Consider the following 18992-nt stretch of genomic DNA (forward strand, 5'->3'; position numbering starts at 1 on the left):
ACCGTTCGTCATATCTGTCCGAGTTTCTTGGTCGGCGTACTCTTTTGTGTGGTGTTCCTGTCACATAGAACATGTTCTCATCTGACCACACTACTCTTCTCCACTTCTCTAATGGCCAGTCTTTATGGTCCTGAGCAAATCTGACTCTTTTAGCTTTGTGGGCGGGTGTAAGCAGTGGTTTCTTTGCAGCACGGTAACTTTTCATGTCGAGGTCCTCCAGTGTCCGCCGCTGTATTGTCCTTATGGAGACATGTGTCAGCAGATCAGGGTAATTTTGTTTAATTTCTCTTCCTGTGAGGAATGGCGAGACACTTAGCTGACGCTTAATCAGTGTCAGTGTCCTCTTTGATAAAATACGGCTGCGTCCAGGGGCAGTTTTCTTCACTGGTGCTAATTTTCCGGTATTGTCTCTGCATCGCTTCAACCAGCGTTGTACTGTTCTTAGTGGGAGTCCTGTCTCCTTTGAAATATGCTTAGAGCCAAAACCACCCTTCCGGAGTGAGTCAATAAGGGCTATATTGACTGGGGATATTTGATGTTTACGTGCCATTGACACTTAAGTTTCCACACCAATATGAAAGAGAACGAAGAAAACTGACACACTGTGCGGGGGAGCGGGGTAAGCAAGTGTACTTCCTTACGTGAGCAAGTGACAACTGAGTGATAATTTTTTGAAGTGTGACGGTTGATAGATGTTTAAAGAGCCGGCCTATGTTGCCACTTCTAGATATTAGCCACATTCTTTTCAAATGAGCTACAGTTCTTCCCGCGCTATGAGATACGGGTTTGTTTATAATGCGCGCCACTTTCATTGGCGGCTGGGTGTATATTGGTGTCAAATAACTAGGTTTCCTCTATATTAAGTAATTAGTGAGTTGTCATTAAGATACTTTGGAGATTAGATGAAATGTAACAATAATTGAATTTGGAAGTGTCACAAATCAGCAGTGGGCATATTAGTTGTCATATCATTGGTGTGATTTTGTTTTTTGCCTACTATCAGTTACTCTGGTTTGTTTGTTGACTATTGCCTTCTTTTTAAGACTATTTGTGAACTTTTACATTCATTCTGATATCTCAACATTCACAAGAGGTATGCAATTTTGTTCCACAAGCTTGCCAAGCCTGGCACTATTTTGTTTGACAAAACCACTGCTCCCAAGAAATAGGAAAGGTGTTTCCATGAAAGATGATGACAGAAAAACCATGAATCTTCTCTACCCATAACCAAAGTGCATTTTGTCACACAAACTTACCAAGCATGAAATCAGTTTGGATGATGCACTAAAGCATGTTTGTATTATATGCATCTGAACCCATGATTTGTTTAGTTTGACTTTGTTTCAAACTCAGACTTATGATTTCATGCATGTCAACTAAGGTTACCAAGCTGTGCTTGACTGGTCTAGGTTAGCTGACAATCAAAGAACATCTTGGGATGAAATGTAAAGTGATTGCTGTAATTGGGTGAAATGTTTGAACAAACCAAAAAAGAATGCAATAGTGAAGGTTTTGAAGTGTGCAGTAAGAAGAAGCCCAGAATTCAGAAGTGAATAATGGAGATACCAGTGGTAGGAAAAAAATAAATAAAAAGACTGATGTGAAGGTGGGTAGGTGACTTGAAGCTTTGTACTCACTCACCATTAAACTTTAGTCCACCAGACTTTGGAGGTAGCTCAATATATCTACTTTGGAGGTAGCTGAATATATCTACTTTGGAGGTAGCTGAATATATCTACTTTGGAGGTAGCTGAATCACTGATAAGTACAATGCCATGGTTTCTGAACAATGCTACCATGATTTTACCTTAACTAAAACTGTTATATATATATATATATATATATATATATATATATATATATATATATATATATATATATATATATATATATATATATATATATATATATATATATATATATATATATATATATATATATATATATACAGTGGAACCTTGGTTCTCAAACTTAATTTGTTCCTGAATGCTGTTCAAAATCCAAAATGTTCGAAAAACAAAAACTTTCCTCATAGGAATCAATGTAAAATGGATTAATCTGTTCGTAGACACCAGTCTACACTGTCTTAGCAGTTTATGACAGATGCTCCCAAACCAAGATGGCTACTTCACAACATTTCCAGCTCACAAATTATTTATACAAAGGATGTAATGAATGGCACAGAAAGGATGTAACGCAGTGATACAGAACTCATCAGAAGATACTGTTTAGACTGATGTAGTGAGGGAAGCTTTACAGAGGGACACAGAGAGGACCAACCCAGTTACTGCTAAAATGAAGGTGATCATAACACTTAGACATCTTGCTGTTGGGAAAAGCCACAGGAAAAATTTAGTTGTGCAGTAGTGAAAGGGTTGGGGATCACTAAGAGAGCCACAGGTGGCTTGGGATTATTCCTCAGTGGCAAAAACTGTTTGTTTACATCAAGGCTTTTTCAACGGGATCACATTTACCTTATTTCAAAGATTGAATTACTGTCTTACACTGAGTTTCTCCTCCAAATATATAAAAATGAAGTAGATATTTATAGAAACTGTAAATTAATAATAAACAGCAGCTTTTGCTACATCTTTTAATATTAAAAATCAAATAACTTGTTATAGAACTGAATTACAGTACTGCAACCAAACCAATAATGAGTTAAAAATTTTGTTCAAAAACTTAATTGTTTGAGAAGGGAGGCATTTGGTAAGCAAAGTTTCACTGTGTGCATATATATATATATATATATATATATATATATATATATATATATATATATATATATATATATATATATATATATATATATATATATATATATATATATATATATATATATACACTCAACCCCCAGCTATCGCGAGAAATTGGTCCCTTAACATCGCCGTGATAGCTAAAAACGCGATAGCCATTGTTAAGAATACATAGGAAAAAAAAAAATTGTTCGTGGCCCGCCAGAGTAGCAACACAATTCAATATATTGGCACCTTTTTTTTTTTCCCTCATCTCACCATGATTTATAGATCAGTCTTGAGGAGGACATGATTTGAGCTTCGCACAGCATTATGTCCAGCACTATCACTAGTGAGGTTCATATGTGCCTTAATGTGGTCCTTCTTAAGGTAAATACCTCTCACTGTAGACTCGTTGATGCCGAACTTAGCGCCCACTGAACTTTTACTTTGTCCACTCTCGATCAATTTCACTATCTCATATTTCACAGCATATGTAAGGTTCTTCCTCTTCTTGATTTCTTTCCCAGGCGCCGCTGTTGCCTTTCGCTGGGTCGGGTTGGGTGGTAGCGATCTCCCTGGGTGGCCAGGAGGGGGAGTAGAGGCCATTGTCCCGAGATACACACGCGTGACCTTGAGATTCACCACGGCATGTGCCACTCAGTCAACTGTGGCGGGAGGGACTAGAGGGATGGGGGAGCGGGGAGAGTGGCTGGATAAGGAAGCGGGAGTGTGCAAGCCAATCACGGCCTAATATGTCAGTCAAATTCAGCCAATTAGCAAGCGAATCTGGCCAAGAAATATGACGTAGCTGTCACGTGAACATCCTGGACATACAGTATAACGACTCATGGGCCGCGATAGCTCCACTAGGATTCGCGTTAGCCCATTTAATGTGTTTTTTATTGTTCCCGTGATAGCTTTAAACCGCGTTAGCAAAACCCGCTATAGCTGGGGGATAAGTGTATATATATATATATATATATATATATATATATATATATATATATATATATATATATATATATATATATATATATATATATATAGAAAGAGTGGTATTAATTGTTTTTGTAAAAAGGCTTGAGTTGTGATGCTTTTGTATAAGTTACTTCTTCATTCAGACATGGGAAGAAAAAAAAAGAAAAAAAGCATGATTAGCATACAGACCAAAGCTGGAAACAACTACAGGAATAAAATGACATGGGTAGGATGCATCATGCACCAAACAGATAGTAAATAAGCAATAAAAAAACAGAATAGTAACGTGAAAACAACAAAAGGCTTTTTTTATGAAGAGGTGACCAAACAGTTGCAGCATATTCCAGTCTGGGAAGAATCATAGATTCATCCATGTAAGTAAATCCTCTTTACATCTTTCTCAGTAACTCATAGGTTCCCCTGACAACATTATTTATAGTGTGTGTGTGTGTGTGTGTGTGTGTGTGTGTGTGTGTGTGTGTGTGTGTGTGTGTGTGTGTGTGTGTGTGTGTGTGTGTATTTACCTAGTTGCATTTGCCTATCTGTGGTATACGGGAAGTTTCTATATCTACTATCATCCAACTTGGCCTTGAAATCATGAATCAAACTTCCATGAACCACATCTTTTTCCAAGCTATTCCATGTTTCTACTACTCTTTGAGGAGAGCTGTTTTTTTTTTCATTTATTTATTTTTTATAATATTCCTTTTACAGGTGGACTTTTCAACTTCTTTCCATGTCCTCTTGAATCTTTTACATCCTGTGTTATCAAATCCTGCTGGTCCACTTTTTTCTGATCCAGTTATCAGCCTATACACTGCAACTGGGTCTCCTCTCTCTCTCTATTGATCCAACATCTGTAGATTCAACCTTGTCAGTCTCTCCTCATATGATAAGTCTTGAAGTCTTGGAACCAACTTTGCTGGTAGGAGGGTGAGAACTGTCTGGTGTTGTGAGAGTTAGCTCAGCTACTGGCCCAGAAGCTGGAGCTCCGAGCAAAGGTTTATAAAAGGTACAGATGTGATGAAGATAATTAGTTATTTAATTCAGGTTTTAATTGTTTGATATAAATAGCTTCCAATATTGTAATGTCTGTGTGAGCATCTGCTTTATGTAATATTCTGAAGTCTTTTTCTGAAAGAAGGGTGGTCATGTTCGTGTGGGTGTGTTCTTATTGCAGAGAAAGGGGGATGAGCTAGTTGTTTTTGTATACATGTCAAATTATCTTTATGTTCACTAGTTCTATGGGTGAGATTCCTCTTGGTTTCTCCAATATATTGAGTCTTACAGCTTGGACAGTCAAATTTATAAATGAAGTTGGAGATGTGTCTAGTAGGAATGTTATCTTCAAATTTAGAGAAAGAGGTAATAGTAAAGTTATTAGTGAAGATGAAATTGGATTTAGTGTCAAGGTATTGTGTTTTAAATATGATACTTAGTCTTTTTCTAATAGTATAACTAAGGTGGCCATAGTAAAGCAATTTCATGTATTTCTTAGGTGTAATCTGGATGTCATTAGAGGAAGGCTTATTGAGTTTACTACCTAGAGAGTTATAGATAGAATTATTGATGATGCTTAGTGGAAATCTGTTATTATGGAAAAAAAAATCCTTAAAAATGGATCTCATAAGAACATAAGAACATAAGAAATAAGGGAAGCTGCAAGAAGCCATCAGGCTTCTATGTGGCAGTCCCTGTATGAAATATACCTATCTATTTCCACCTATCATCCATAAATCCATCTAATCTCTTAAGGTTCCCTAATGTGTTAGCACTAGCAGTCTGATTACTGAGACTGTCCATTCATCTACCACTCTATTTGAGAACCAATTTATTCCTATCTCTTTCTTAAACCTAAATTTTTCAAGCTTGAACCCATTATTTCTTGTTCTGTCCTGGTTGCTGATCCAAAGAATTTTGCTTACACACCCCTTGTTATAACCCTTATACCACTTAAAGACTTGTATCAGGTCCCCTCTTAATCTACATCTCTCTAAAGAATGTAAATGGTAATTCCTTGTTGGGGAAAGTGATCAGTGGAATTCCAGAAGAGTCAGTACTGGCTCCAGTAATGTTTGCAGTATATATTAATGACATGGTGGAAGGAGTGAACAATTATGTGAGTTTGTTTGCTGATGATACCAAATTACTTAGGAAGGTAAGAAGGGAAGAGGATTGCCAAGCACTGCAGCAGAATTTGAACAGAAGGTGAGAATGGAGTCACAGATGGAAAATGGAATTTAACATCAGAAAATGCAGTATGATGGAATTTTGAAGAGTAAAAAGAGAATATTATGCAACTGTAACATGGGAAACAAAAAGATTAAGAAAACGACAATGGAAAAGGACTTTGGAGTAACTGTATCCAATAATTTATCATCAGAGAAACACACAAACAGGATTATAGGTGAAACTTACAATCTTGTGAGGAACATAAAAGTAGCATTCAGATATCTAGATGAGGAAATGATAAAACTTATTGTAACTATGATATGCCCAAAGTTGGAATATGCAGCAATAGTATGGTCACCAGATACAAAAATGGAAATAAATAAATTGAAGAGGATTCATCAGCAAACAAACTCACATAATTGTTCACTCCTTCCACCATGTCATTAATATATACTGCAAACATTACTGGAGCCAGTACTGACTCTTCTGGAATTCCACTGATCACTTTCCCCAACAAGGAATTACCATTTACATTCTTTAGAGAGATGTAGATTAAGAGGGGACCTGATACAAGTCTTTAAGTGGTATAAGGGTTATAACAAGGGGTGTGTAAGCAAAATTCTTTGGATCAGCAACCAGGACAGAACAAGAAATAATGGGTTCAAGCTTGAAAAATTTAGGTTTAAGAAAGAGATAGGAATAAATTGGTTCTCAAATAGAGTGGTAGATGAATGGACAGTCTCAGTAATCAGACTGCTAGTGCTAACACATTAGGGAGCCTTAAGAGATTAGATGGATTTATGGATGATAGGTGGAAATAGATAGGTATATTTCATACAGGGACTGCCACATAGAAGCCTGATGGCTTCTTGCAGCTTCCCTTATTTCTTATGTTCTTATGTTCTTATGAGATCAATTTTTTAAGGATTTTTTTTTCCATAATAACAGATTTCCACTAAGTATCATCAATAATTCTATCTATAACTCTCTAGGTAGTAAACTCAATAAGCCTTCCTCTAATGACATCCAGATTACACCTAAGAAATACATGAAATTGCTTTACTATAGCCACCTTAGTTATACTATTAGAAAAAGACTAAGTATCATAATTATTTAAAACACAATACCTTGACACTAAATCCAATTTCATCTTCACTAATAACTTTACTATTACCTCTTTCTCTAAATTTGAAGATAACATTCCTACTAGACACATCTCCAACTTCATTTATAAATTTGACTGTCCAAGCTGTAAGACTCAATATATTGGAGAAACCAAGAGGAATCTCACCCATAGAACTAGTGAACATAAAGATAATTTGACATGTATACAAAAACAACTAGCTCATCCCCCTTTCTCTGCAATAAGAACACACCCACACGAACATGACCACCCTTCTTTCAGAAAAAGACTTCAGAATATTACATAAAGCAGATGCTCACACAGACATTACAATATTGGAAGCTATTTATATCAAACAATTAAAACCTGAATTAAATAACTAATTATCTTCATCACATCTGTACCTTTTATAAACCTTTGCTCGGAGCTCCAGCTTCTGGGCCAGTAGTTGAGCTAACTCTCACAACACCAGACAGTTCTCACCCTCCTACCAGCAACTGCACACTAGCTTTGTTTTACTTAGATCTCACTTAGTTTTTCCAACACATATCACTATTGCTTCATATATTATCTTTGCCATTTCTTCTTTTTTTTTTTTTTAGTTAACAATGTGAACCACAGTCATACATATGCTTTTTTTGTTGTTTTTACTTTTTTTTATTGTGCCCCTTCTGTGTTATTATTTTTTTGCTCTTATTTTTCAATTATATTTTTTTTATATTGTATTAAATATAATCATATATTTTTGCCTGAAGATGCCTTCTCTGAAGGTGAAATTACTTTGCAAGTAATAAAGTGAAGAAAAGAAAAAACTGGGTGCTTTCCCTGCTCATCTCTCTCTCTCTCTCTCTCTCTCTCTCTCTCTCTCTCTCTCTCTCTCTCTCTCTCTCTCTCTCTCTCTCTCTCTCTCTCTCTCTCTCTCTCTCTCTCTCTCTCTCTCTCTCTCTCTCTCTCTCTCTCTCTATATATATATATAGAATCTATCCTCAACAGGAAGATTCTTAAACATCTATCACTTCACAACCTTCTATCTGATCGCCAGTATGGGTTCCGTCAAGGCCGCTCTACTGGTGATCTAGCTTTCCTTACTGAGTCTTGGTCATCCTCTTTTAGAGATTTGGTGAAACTTTTGCTGTTGCCTTGGACATATCAAAAGCTTTTGATAGAGTCTGGCACAAAGCTTTCATTTCCAAACCCTCCTCCTACAGTTTCTATCCTTCTCTCTGTAACTTCATCTCAAGTTTCCTTTCTGACCATTCTATTGCTGCTGTGGTAGACGGTCACTGTTCTTCTCCTAAATCTATTAACAGTGGTGTTCCTCAGGGTTCTGTCCTGTAACCCACTCTCTTCTTATTATTCATTAACGATCTTCTAAACCAAACTTCTTGTCCTGTCCACTCCTACGCTGATGATACCACCCTGCACTTTTCCACGTCTTTTCATAGATGTCCAACCCTTCAGGAGGTAAACATATCACGCAGGCAAGTCACAGAACGCTTGACTTCTGATCTTTCTAAAATTTCTGATTGGGGCAGAGCAAACTTGGTATTGTTCAATGCCTCAAAAACTCAATTCCTCCATCTATCAACTCGACACAACCTTCCAAACAACTATCCCCTCTTCTTCAATGACACTCAACTGTCCCCCTCTTCTACACTGAACATCCTCGGTCTGTTCTTTACTTATAATCTGAACTGGAAACTTCACATCTCATCTCTAGCTAAAACAGCTTCTATGAAGTTAGGCGTTCTGAGACGTCTCCGCCAGTTTTTCTCACCCCCCCCCAGCTGCTAACTCAGTACAAGGGCCTTATCTGTCCATGTATGGAGTATGCTTCACATGTCTTGGGGGGTTCCACTCATACTGCTCTTCTAGACAGGGTGGAATCAAAAGCTTTTCGTCTCATCAACTCCTCTCTCTAACTAACTATCTTCAGCCTCTCTCTCACTGCCACAATGTTGCATATCTAGCTGTCTTCTACCACTATTTTCATGCTAACTGCTCTTCTGATCTTGCTATCTGTATGCCTCCCCTCCTTCTGCGGCCTTGCTGCACAAGACTCTTCTTTCTCTCACCCCTATTCTGTCCACCTCTCTAACACAGAAGTTAACCAGTATTCTGAATCATTCATCCCTTTCTCTGGTAAACTCTGGAACTCCCTGCCTGCTTCTGTATTTCTACCTTCCTATGACTTCAATTCCTTCAAGAGGGAGGTTTCAAGACACTTATTCATCAATTTTTGACCACTGCTTTGACGCTTTTATGGGACTGCCATTTCAGTGGGCATATTTTTTTATTGGATTTTTGTTGCCCTTGGCCAGTGTCCTTCCTACATAAAATATATATATATATATATATATATATATATATATATATATATATATATATATATATATATATATATATATATATATATATATATATATATATATATATATATATATATATATATATATATATATTGAAATCTACCTTTTCTTTTTGCTGGAAATTTGCCTGCATTCGCCCTGTTCCCAAAAAACGTGATCGCTCTAATTTCTGAAACTTTTTTTCCTTTATGTGAGAAGGTCACTAGCCAAGAGAAACAAAAACTGGAAAAAAAATCCCACTCAGGTGCCAGTCCTAAAAGAGACATCAAGAGAATTATTGAAAATTGAAGGATAAGTGTCTCAAAAACCTCCCTCTTGAAAGAGTTCAAGTCATAGGAAGAAGGAAATACAGAAGCAGGTAGGGAGTTCCAAAATTTACCAGAAGAATGGATGAATGAATGAGAATATTGGTTAATTCATGCATTAGAGAGGTGGACAGAATAGGGATGGGAGAAAGAATAAGGTCTTGTGCAGTGAGGCCACAGGAGGAGGGGAGACATGTAGTTAGCAAGATCTGAAGAGCAGTTAACATGAAAAAAAAATTATAGAAGATAGCAAGAGATACAACGTTGCAAGGATAAGAAAGAGCCTGAAAACAGTCAATCAGAGAAGAGGAGTTCATAAAATGAAAAGCTTTTGATTCCAGCCTGTCTAAAATAGTGGTATGAGTGGAACCCCCCCTCACCATTACATGTGAAGCATATTCTGTACATGGGCAGATAAGACCCCTGTACAGAGTTTTAGCTGGGGGGTGAGAAAACTGGTGGAGACGACTCAGAATGCTTAACTTCATAGAGGTTGTTCTAGCTAGAGATGACATGTGAAGCTTCCAGTTTAGATTATATGTAGAGGACAGACTAAGGATGTTCAGTGCAGAAGAGGGGAACAGTTGAGTGTCACTGAAGAAGAGGGAATAGTTGTCTGGAAGGTTGTGTCAAGTTGATAGATGGAGGAATTGAGTTTTTGAGGCATTGAACAATACTAAGTTTGTTCTGTCCCAATCAGATATTTTGGAGAGATCAGAAGTCGGGCATTCTGTGACTTTTTTGCATGAACTGTTTATTTCCTGAAGGACTGGACGTCTAGGAAATGACGTGGAAAAGTGTAGGGTGGTATCATTAGTGTAGGAGTGGATACGGCACACCAAACATAATTAGAGGATCATTGACGAATAACAGGAAGAGAGTGGGTGACAGAACAGAGCCATGAGGAACACCACTGTTAATAGATTTAGAAGAAGATTTAGAAGTGACCATCTACCTCAGCAGCAATAGAACAGTCTGAAAGGAAATTTGAGATGAAGTTACAGGAAGAAGGATAGAACCCATAGGAGGATAGTTTGGAAATCAAAGCTTTGTGCCAGACTCTATCAAAAGCTTTTGATATGTCTAAGGCAACAGGAAAAGTTTCACCAAAATCTCAAAAAGAGGATGACCAAGACTCAGTAAGGAAAGCCAGAAGATCACCAGTAGATCACCATCTTTGATGGAACCCACTCTGCTGATCAGATAGAAGGTTGTGAAATGATGGATGTTTAAGAATCTTTCTGTTGAGAATAGATTCAAAAACTTTAGATAGGCAGGAAATTAAAGCAATAGGATGGTAGTTTGAGGGATTAGAACAGTCACCCTTTTTAGGAACAGGCTGAATGCAGGGAAACTTCCAGCAAGAAGGAAAGGTAGATGTTAATAGACAGAGTTGAAAGAATTTGACTAGGCAAGGTGCAAGCACAGAGGCACAGTTTTGAAGAACAATAGGAGGGATCCCATTAGGTCCATAAGACTTCCTTGGGTTTAGGCCAGTAAGGGCATGGGAAACATCACTGCGAAGAATCTTAATGAGTAACGTGAAGTAGTCAAAAGATGGAAGAGAGGGAGGAACAAGCCCCAAATCATCCAAGGTAGAGTTTTTAGCAAAGGTTTGAGTGAAGAGTTCAGCTTTAGAAATAGATGAGATGGCAGTGATGCTATCAGTTTGAAATAAAGGAGGAAAAGATGAAGAAGCAAAGTTATTGGAGATGATTTTGGCGAGGTGCCATAAGTCATGGGGGGGGATTAGATTTTGAAAGATTTTGACATTTTCTATTAATGAAGGAGTTTTTTGGCTGGTTGGAGAGCAGACTTGGCATGGTTCCAGGGAGAAATAAAAAGCACATGAGATTCAGGTGATGGAAGGCTGAAGTACCCTTTGTGGGCAATCTCTTAATTTTTTTTCAATCTATTGTCAACAGGAAGATTTTTAAACATCTATCACTTCGGAACCTTATATTCAGTGTGGGTTCCATCAAGGCCGCTCTACTGGCAATCTTCTGGCTTTCCTTACCAAGTCTTAGTCATCCTCTTTTAGAGGTTTTGATGAAAATTTCATTGTTGTCTTAGACATATCAAAAGCATTTGATAGAGTCTACCACAAAGCTTTGATTTCCAAACTGCTCTTCTATAGTTTCTTTCTTTCTCTCTATAACCTCATCTCAAGTTTCCTTTCGGACTGTTCTTTTTGCTGCTGTTTTAGATGGTCAATGCTCTTCTCCTAAGTCTATTAACAGCGGTGTTCCTCATAGTTATGTTCTGTCACCCACTTTCTTCCTATTGTTCATCAATGATCTTCTAATCCAAACTTCTTGTCCTATCCACTCCTGTGCTTTTCCACATCTTTTCATTGACATCTAAGCCTTCAGAAATTACACAGCTCACACAGGGAAGCCACAGAATGCCCAACTTCTGATCTCTCTAAAATTTCTGATTGGGCAGAGCAAACTTAGTATTGTTCAATAGCTCAAAAACTTAACTCCTACATCTCTCACCGCAACACAACTTTCCAGATAACTATCCCCTCTTCTTCAATGACAATCAACTGTTTCCCTCTCCTACAGTAAACATCCTTTACTAATAATCTAAACTGGAAACTTCATGTCTCATCTCTAGGTAAAACAGCTCTTATGAAATTAGATATTCTGAGTTATCTCCACCAGTTTTCCTTAGCCCCTGCCCCCAGTTGCTAACTCTGTCCATGTATGAAGTATGCTTTCCGTGTATGGGGGTGGTTCCACTCATACCACTCTTTTAGACAGGGTGGGATAAAAAGCATTTTGTCTTATCAACTTCTCTTCTCTAACTGACTGTCTTCAGCCTCTCTCTCTTTGCCTTACTGTAGCATTTTGTGCTATCTTCTACTGCTATTTTCATGCTAACTACTCTTCTGCAATGTCTCCCCTCCTTCTACAGCTTCAGTGCACAAGATTTTCTACTTTCTCTCATCTCTATTCTGTCCACCTCTCTAATGCAGTATTCTCAATAATTAATTCCTTTTTTTTGGAACTCCTTGCCTGCTTCTTTTTCTCCTCCTTCCCATGACTTGAACTTGAAGGTTTCAAGACACATGTCCTCTGTTTTTCAATAATCCTTTTGGCTTCTCTTTAGGGAATGGCATTCTTGTGGGTCATTTATTTTTTAATTTGTTGTCCTTGTTCATTAACCCTCTTACATAAAAACAAATAAAATAAATAAATAATAATAATATTAATAATTCTGCATCTAATGGTATGTCTATGCATAGTGAGACAAAATTTTGGAGGGTTAAAACTGCAGAAAACTAAAGATATCCATTTGTTTTTTTTTATTTTGTCCTGTGATTTGTGCTTGTGCAGAAAGAATCTCACCTTCACATGCTCATTCACATAAGTATCATTGGATCTTATTACTTACCAAATTCCAGTTTGATCAGTATAATTAGTTCATGCGTTGCTATGAGGCATTTGCACATGCACTGTGGAAATCCAGATTTGACACATTCAACTATGTATATATGAGGGGTATATGATACTTACACAGTTTCAATAAAAATAGCTGAGAAACTGTATGCAGGTTGTCATTGACTTATGGCCACAATTGGTTCTGACCAATATGTTGAAAGGTCAACTTGGTCATAACTTGGCCTATGAAATAATTGCCACACATATATTATATTGTGTAGTGATATTATAACCTTCAAGTTATACAGGCACCAACTGCCATACAAACATCCACAACAGCGGCAGCACTGTAGTGTCCACCACATTGTTGGTCTATTTCACCGCAACCACTGTACTGTTCACATGTCCAGACCTGCTCTTGCACTTTATATAACTTCATCCATGTATTTTTTATCCATTCATTGCTCACCATGCCTGGAGATAAATGACCATCAACTGAGGATGCTGGTGCCCCAAGGAAATGCCAAGCCATCTTGTTTGAAACATAGGTGGCGATAATCAAGAAACTTGACAGCAGCGAGAAGATGGTGAATGTTGCACATGCACATGGAATGAATTGCTCCACCATAATCACACTCTAAAAGATGAAAGAAAGGAGCATGGAACACGTCAAAGGAACCATACTAATGAAATCTACAGTTATGACCAAGAACTGCATCAAGGTGATAGAAGAGATAGAGAACTTCTTGTGTTATGGCTCAAACTTCAGTGGCAGAGGCAAGCACTGCTAAGCCTGCAGCTTATTCAAGAAAAGGCTAAATCTCTATTCAGTGATCTGAAGGCAAAGGCAGAGGAAAGTGCAGAAGAGGAGACATTTGCTTCAAGCTAAATTTGGTTCAACAGGTTCAAGAAATGGGCAAAACTACATTGTGTGTCAGTTACTGGAGAAGCAGCAAGTGATGACTAGAAAGCTGGCAACAAATTTCCACCAGTCCTGAGGCAAACCATATGGTACAAAGGCTACATGCCAGAACAAATCTTCAACGTTGATGAGACCGGCCTGTTTTGGGAAAAAATGCAAAAGAAGACCTATATAAGCTGTGAGAAGAAAACAATGCCAGGATATAAGACAGCTAAGGACAGGCTTACCTTGATACTAGCTGCAAACCTACCAGGCAACCTTAAGCTGAGAGAGAGAGAGAGAGAGAGAGAGAGAGAGAGAGAGAGAGAGAGAGAGAGAGAGAGAGAGAGAGAGAGAGAGAGAGAGAGAGAGAGAGAGAGAGAGAGAGGGGGGGGGGGGTGGGGAGCAAGGTTATCAGCGACACATAGGCTGTAATCTGCTAATTGCCTGGTACAAGGTTTGGCAGGGAATCCCCAGAAAGGACAACACTTAAATGGTCAATTCAAAATGGTCAGACCATAAGTATTGTGGTGTTTCCAAAAAAAGACAGTGCAAGTATCACAAAAAAAAAAAAACATTACACTAACTTGCCTTTTTTAGAGCATCACAGTGTATATATACTAAAACACAGTTTTATTTTGAGGTAGGAAGTACCTGACATGAGATGTGTCTCGGTATAAGAGTGGCAGTGCTGTAGGCTGGGAAATCCCCAGAAAGGACAATGCCTAAACACTCAATTCAAAATGGTCAGACCATAGTAATTCCTTTAAACTTAGCATTTTGTGTGCAACAGATTTTCTTGCAATATACAAATTTTGTTAAAAATGTTTTTTTGTGTATCTAAAATTTTATTAAGTGAAGCCATGTTAAATGAGGGAGCATGTCTTTGGTACCAAGTGCTTTTTCCCATGATCATGAGGTATCAGTGGAATGACAATTTTGAACAAGTAAATTGCTACTCCATGAAACTGAATCCAAGCCTGTTACCAGCTTAGCCTGTGAATGCAAATTCTAGCTGTATGGGCATGTGGCATGCTTCCCAGATGTCAGTTCCACTCTTACAGTTATTTTTGTGAAAAACATTAATGAGTGGAGAAGGCCAAGGGGGTGTCCACGTAAGTCACAGCTGTAGCAAGTTGATTGATCTTACAGAGAGCTGTTTGGAATGGAAGAGGTAACTGCATGGGGTGCTTGCTTAGAGGAGCCATCAGGATTGGAGGCAACAGGTGAACTGGGCATCTCCCCCATGGTGTATTCTCCTCATTGATAATTATACTCTCTTCACATACCCTATATATATATATATATATATATATATATATATATATATATATATATATATATATATATATATATATATATATATATATATATATATATATATATATATATATATATATATATATATAATTATTGTTATTTTTTTTTGTGGACAGTATTTCACTTAGAGTTTCCAGTTTTGGTCTAATTGTTGTAGTAATTATCTTTTCTGTCAAATCCTTATCCAGAAAATGAAAAACCATCTTTTTGTTCCTCACTATCCAGTCTGTATATTTTTTCTGCATACTTCACTGGTGATAGGTTATCCCATATCACTAATCCAAAGTCTTTTTGTTCATTTACTTTTTGAATCATGTGTACTTTCTGAGTTTAAGGAGCATTCATTTATGTTGCATATTGGCGTGAACAATTTCACCTGCACTTCTCCAAAATATTATGTGACATACTATCTGGTCTCATTGCTATACTTTTTTCCAGCTACTCCATCAATTAATGTACATATGTCTTTTCATTACACTCTCTTTCACTTTGAACTGAGCCATTCTTTTTGTCTTACTTCCTTCATTATATGTATGTAAACATTTTAAAAAATATCCGTTACATTTCTCTCCAAAAGTAACATTTCTGCTGCTTATAATTTAGTCCCCCATTATTCTCTTGTAGTCTTCATATGAAAAATAATCACTTTTAGCTGAATTGCTTACAAATAACATTCAAAAGCAGGCTATGAAGCCTGTGATCAAACTCCAAGTTGCTATTCAAAGTAGTATGCATTGCATGCATGTCACAGAATTAGTCTGATTTTCTAAATCCTGCCTAACATCCTCTTCAGTATTCTTACAGATCTTAAATATTTTTACAGATCGTAAATTGATAATCAGAGCCAGCTTCTTATTCTATTATCATAATTCTATATGGAGCTGAGTACTTTCTTGTGTATGTTCTGGTTCTTTGTTTAAGCAGTTTTTTGGAGTTTCATTTTATGATGCCTGTTTTCTCATCTCAAAGTTGATATGTCATAATAGCAGTCCAAGTCATATATTCTATACAAAATCTTGTACATCTCAATAATAATTTCTATCTCTTTTTCAAAAGCTCAGTAATCAAGTGAAGAATGAGTCATTCATAATGCAGCTTGATGTTATTCAGCTATGGTCGTGTGACATGGATTACATAATATTGATCATATATGGCTCACATTTTACATTTTGTTAAATTAATAAAACTTTAAAAGGAATTTCAGAGATGGATAAGAGACCATCCATGGTGTGGAGAAGGGAAACTATAGCTTAATATTTTCAATAACCCATGATATAATAAAGCTATTTGATATCCTTGTTTCTAAAACATTATATAAAAGAGAGCATCTTAAAAAAATTTTGGGATAATTTACAAAAGCATTGAATCATCATAAAAATATAAGATCTATGACTAAAACTAAAGGGAAAAATTCTGCCACCCATGTATTTATTAAAGAAAACTCGTATTTTATACAGATTTAAGATACTACAAAACTCATTTTAAATTCGTCTATTTTCTCCAAACAGAAAATTTATTCGGATTTTGAACTGCAAGGGATCATGGAGGAGAAACTGAATACCAAAACATACCAAACCATCAGCCAGCGCATGGCCACGGAGGAAGCTGCCTGTGCCCTTCTTGAGGGAAGCAGGAGAGATGATGAGTGAGTTGATCAAAGATTTTCTCATGCTGCATGATATCAGTGAATTACATTTCAGAAAACATTTTAAAAAGAATAAATATAGAATGAACATGTTGACTATTTGATCATACTGGCAGCATTCTAATATATATATATATATATATATATATATATATATATATATATATATATATATATATATATATATATATATATATATATATATATATATATATATATATATATATAATGTATATGTGTATGTATGTATTTTCTTAATTTTCTTGTGTGGAGGCTGCTGGCCAAAACCATACATAAACTAAGTTCAGAAAATCTGTTCAAACATGGAAAAGATGAAAGCCTAGCCTGAAAGTAATTTTTTTCCATATATATTTTTTTTAATTAAAAGAATTGCTATTGTGTGGAGTGGTTGTTGGTCATAACAGGTACATATTAGGAGGAATTGTTGTGTGTGTTTACCTTGTTGTATGTACCTAGTTGTATTGTACAGGATCTGAGTTAAAGTTCATTTATCCTGTCTCCATATCTAGAGTTATCCAATTTTTCTTTAAATTTACTCATATTAGCAGCTGTAACCACCTCCTCACTGAAAGTATTCCAGAGATCAATGCTTCAATACAGGAAACTACATTAAATATACTCTTCTTTATTTATTTTTTTGTAGGTCATCTCATACATTTTATTTTCTTATCCATGTGTATCCCCAAAACTTGTCTAACTTTTTCATACAGTTTATTAATTTGTACATTGTTATCAAGTCTCCCTTTTCTATACTCTCTTCCAATCTTGTTAATCTCATTTCTTCCATATGCTCTTCATAAGTCTTTTCCTTCAGTTCTGGTACCTCTTCATTGCTATCCTCTGTATTCTTTGGAATTTCCTTGTATTCTTCTTCCTATGTGGAGACCATACAACTACAGCATACTCCAACTTGGGATGTATAATTTTTGTAATTATTTATTTCATCATATCCATGTCCATGTAGGTAAAAGCCACTCTAATGTTACTTATCATCCTATATGTGGAGCCAAATATCCCACTTATATATGTCTCTGGTGACAGTGTGTCCTGAATAACCACCCCAAAATCTTTTTCTTTATTACTTTTAATTATTATATCTTTACCCATTTTATAGTTCCATGTGGGTCTCCTTGTACTTTTTCCTATTTCCAACAAATGGCATTTCTTAGGACCAAATTCAAGTTTCCACTTTAGAATCCAAGCATAAATTTTATCTAAATCTCTCTGTAGCTCCTTAAAATTCTCCTGGGTCTTTAAAGGTCCTAGCAACTTTGCATCATCAGCAAACAAATTAATGTAGCTATTTAATCCTTTCTGTACATCATTTATGTAAATCTAAAACATAATCAGTGCTAATACAGGTCATTGGAGTACTCCACTTGTTATCTCACTCCAACATGAACTATTTTCTCTGATTTTTGTCCTCATTTGTCAGTCCTTCAAATAGTCTTGTATCCAAATTAATGTTTTGCCTTTTAAACATCCTGTATTTTCAGTTTCTACTGTAGGCTCATGTGTGGAACCCTGTCAAATGCTTTTTTATATCAAGATATAGAGCATCCATCCATCCATCTCTTTTTAACACCACATCTATCACTCTTGTATAAAAAGCTCAACAGATAATAAAAAGAAATGGTGCAGTACTTGGAAGAAAATGAGGTAATTACAAATAAACAATTTGGATTTAGACAAAGAAGATCATGTACTTGGAAGAAAAAGAGGTAATTACCTCCTTTTCTTCCAAGTACTGCACCATTTGTTTTTTTATTAATTTCGCAGACACCAGTTAATGAAACTGGCCTGTAGTTTAGTGGCACCATTTTGTCACCTCCTTTATAGACTGGCATTATATTGGCTCTTTTTCATTCTTCAGGCACTTTTCCTTCTTTCAATGAACAATTTACCACATTTCAAATTGGCTCCACCAGATGGTCTCTACATTCTTTCAGTACCCACCCTGACACACCACCTGGTCCCATTGCTTTTCTAACATCTAAGTCACTCAAAAGCTTGTAGATTTCATACTTTTTCACC

At 36.5% G+C, this 18992-nt stretch overlaps 2 protein-coding genes across 5 annotated transcripts in view; one reads left to right on the forward strand and one right to left on the reverse strand.

Moving 5' to 3' along the window:
- Positions 1-18992, forward strand: part of LOC135098064 (uncharacterized) — a 93450-nt gene that overhangs the window by 8153 nt on the left and 66305 nt on the right. For 2 of the 3 annotated variants that reach the window (XM_064000275.1, XM_064000276.1), the window contains exon 2: positions 16801-16937. The exons of the other annotated variant lie outside the window; for it this stretch is intronic. The gene's annotated coding sequence lies outside the window, so the exon portion shown is untranslated. The remainder of the gene's footprint in view (positions 1-16800; positions 16938-18992) is intronic. 3 annotated transcript variants of the gene reach the window in all.
- LOC135098060 (calcium-dependent secretion activator-like) overlaps positions 1-18992 on the reverse strand; it is a 316893-nt gene that overhangs the window by 2747 nt on the left and 295154 nt on the right. Inside the window, exon 22 of one of the 2 annotated variants that reach the window (XM_064000266.1) lies at positions 17587-17832. The exons of the other annotated variant lie outside the window; for it this stretch is intronic. The gene's annotated coding sequence lies outside the window, so the exon portion shown is untranslated. Of the gene's footprint in view, positions 1-17586; positions 17833-18992 lie in introns of those variants that run through there. 2 annotated transcript variants of the gene reach the window in all.

This window comes from Scylla paramamosain, unplaced genomic scaffold, assembly GCF_035594125.1.
Source record: "Scylla paramamosain isolate STU-SP2022 unplaced genomic scaffold, ASM3559412v1 Contig43, whole genome shotgun sequence".
Taxonomy (NCBI): domain Eukaryota; kingdom Metazoa; phylum Arthropoda; class Malacostraca; order Decapoda; family Portunidae; genus Scylla; species Scylla paramamosain.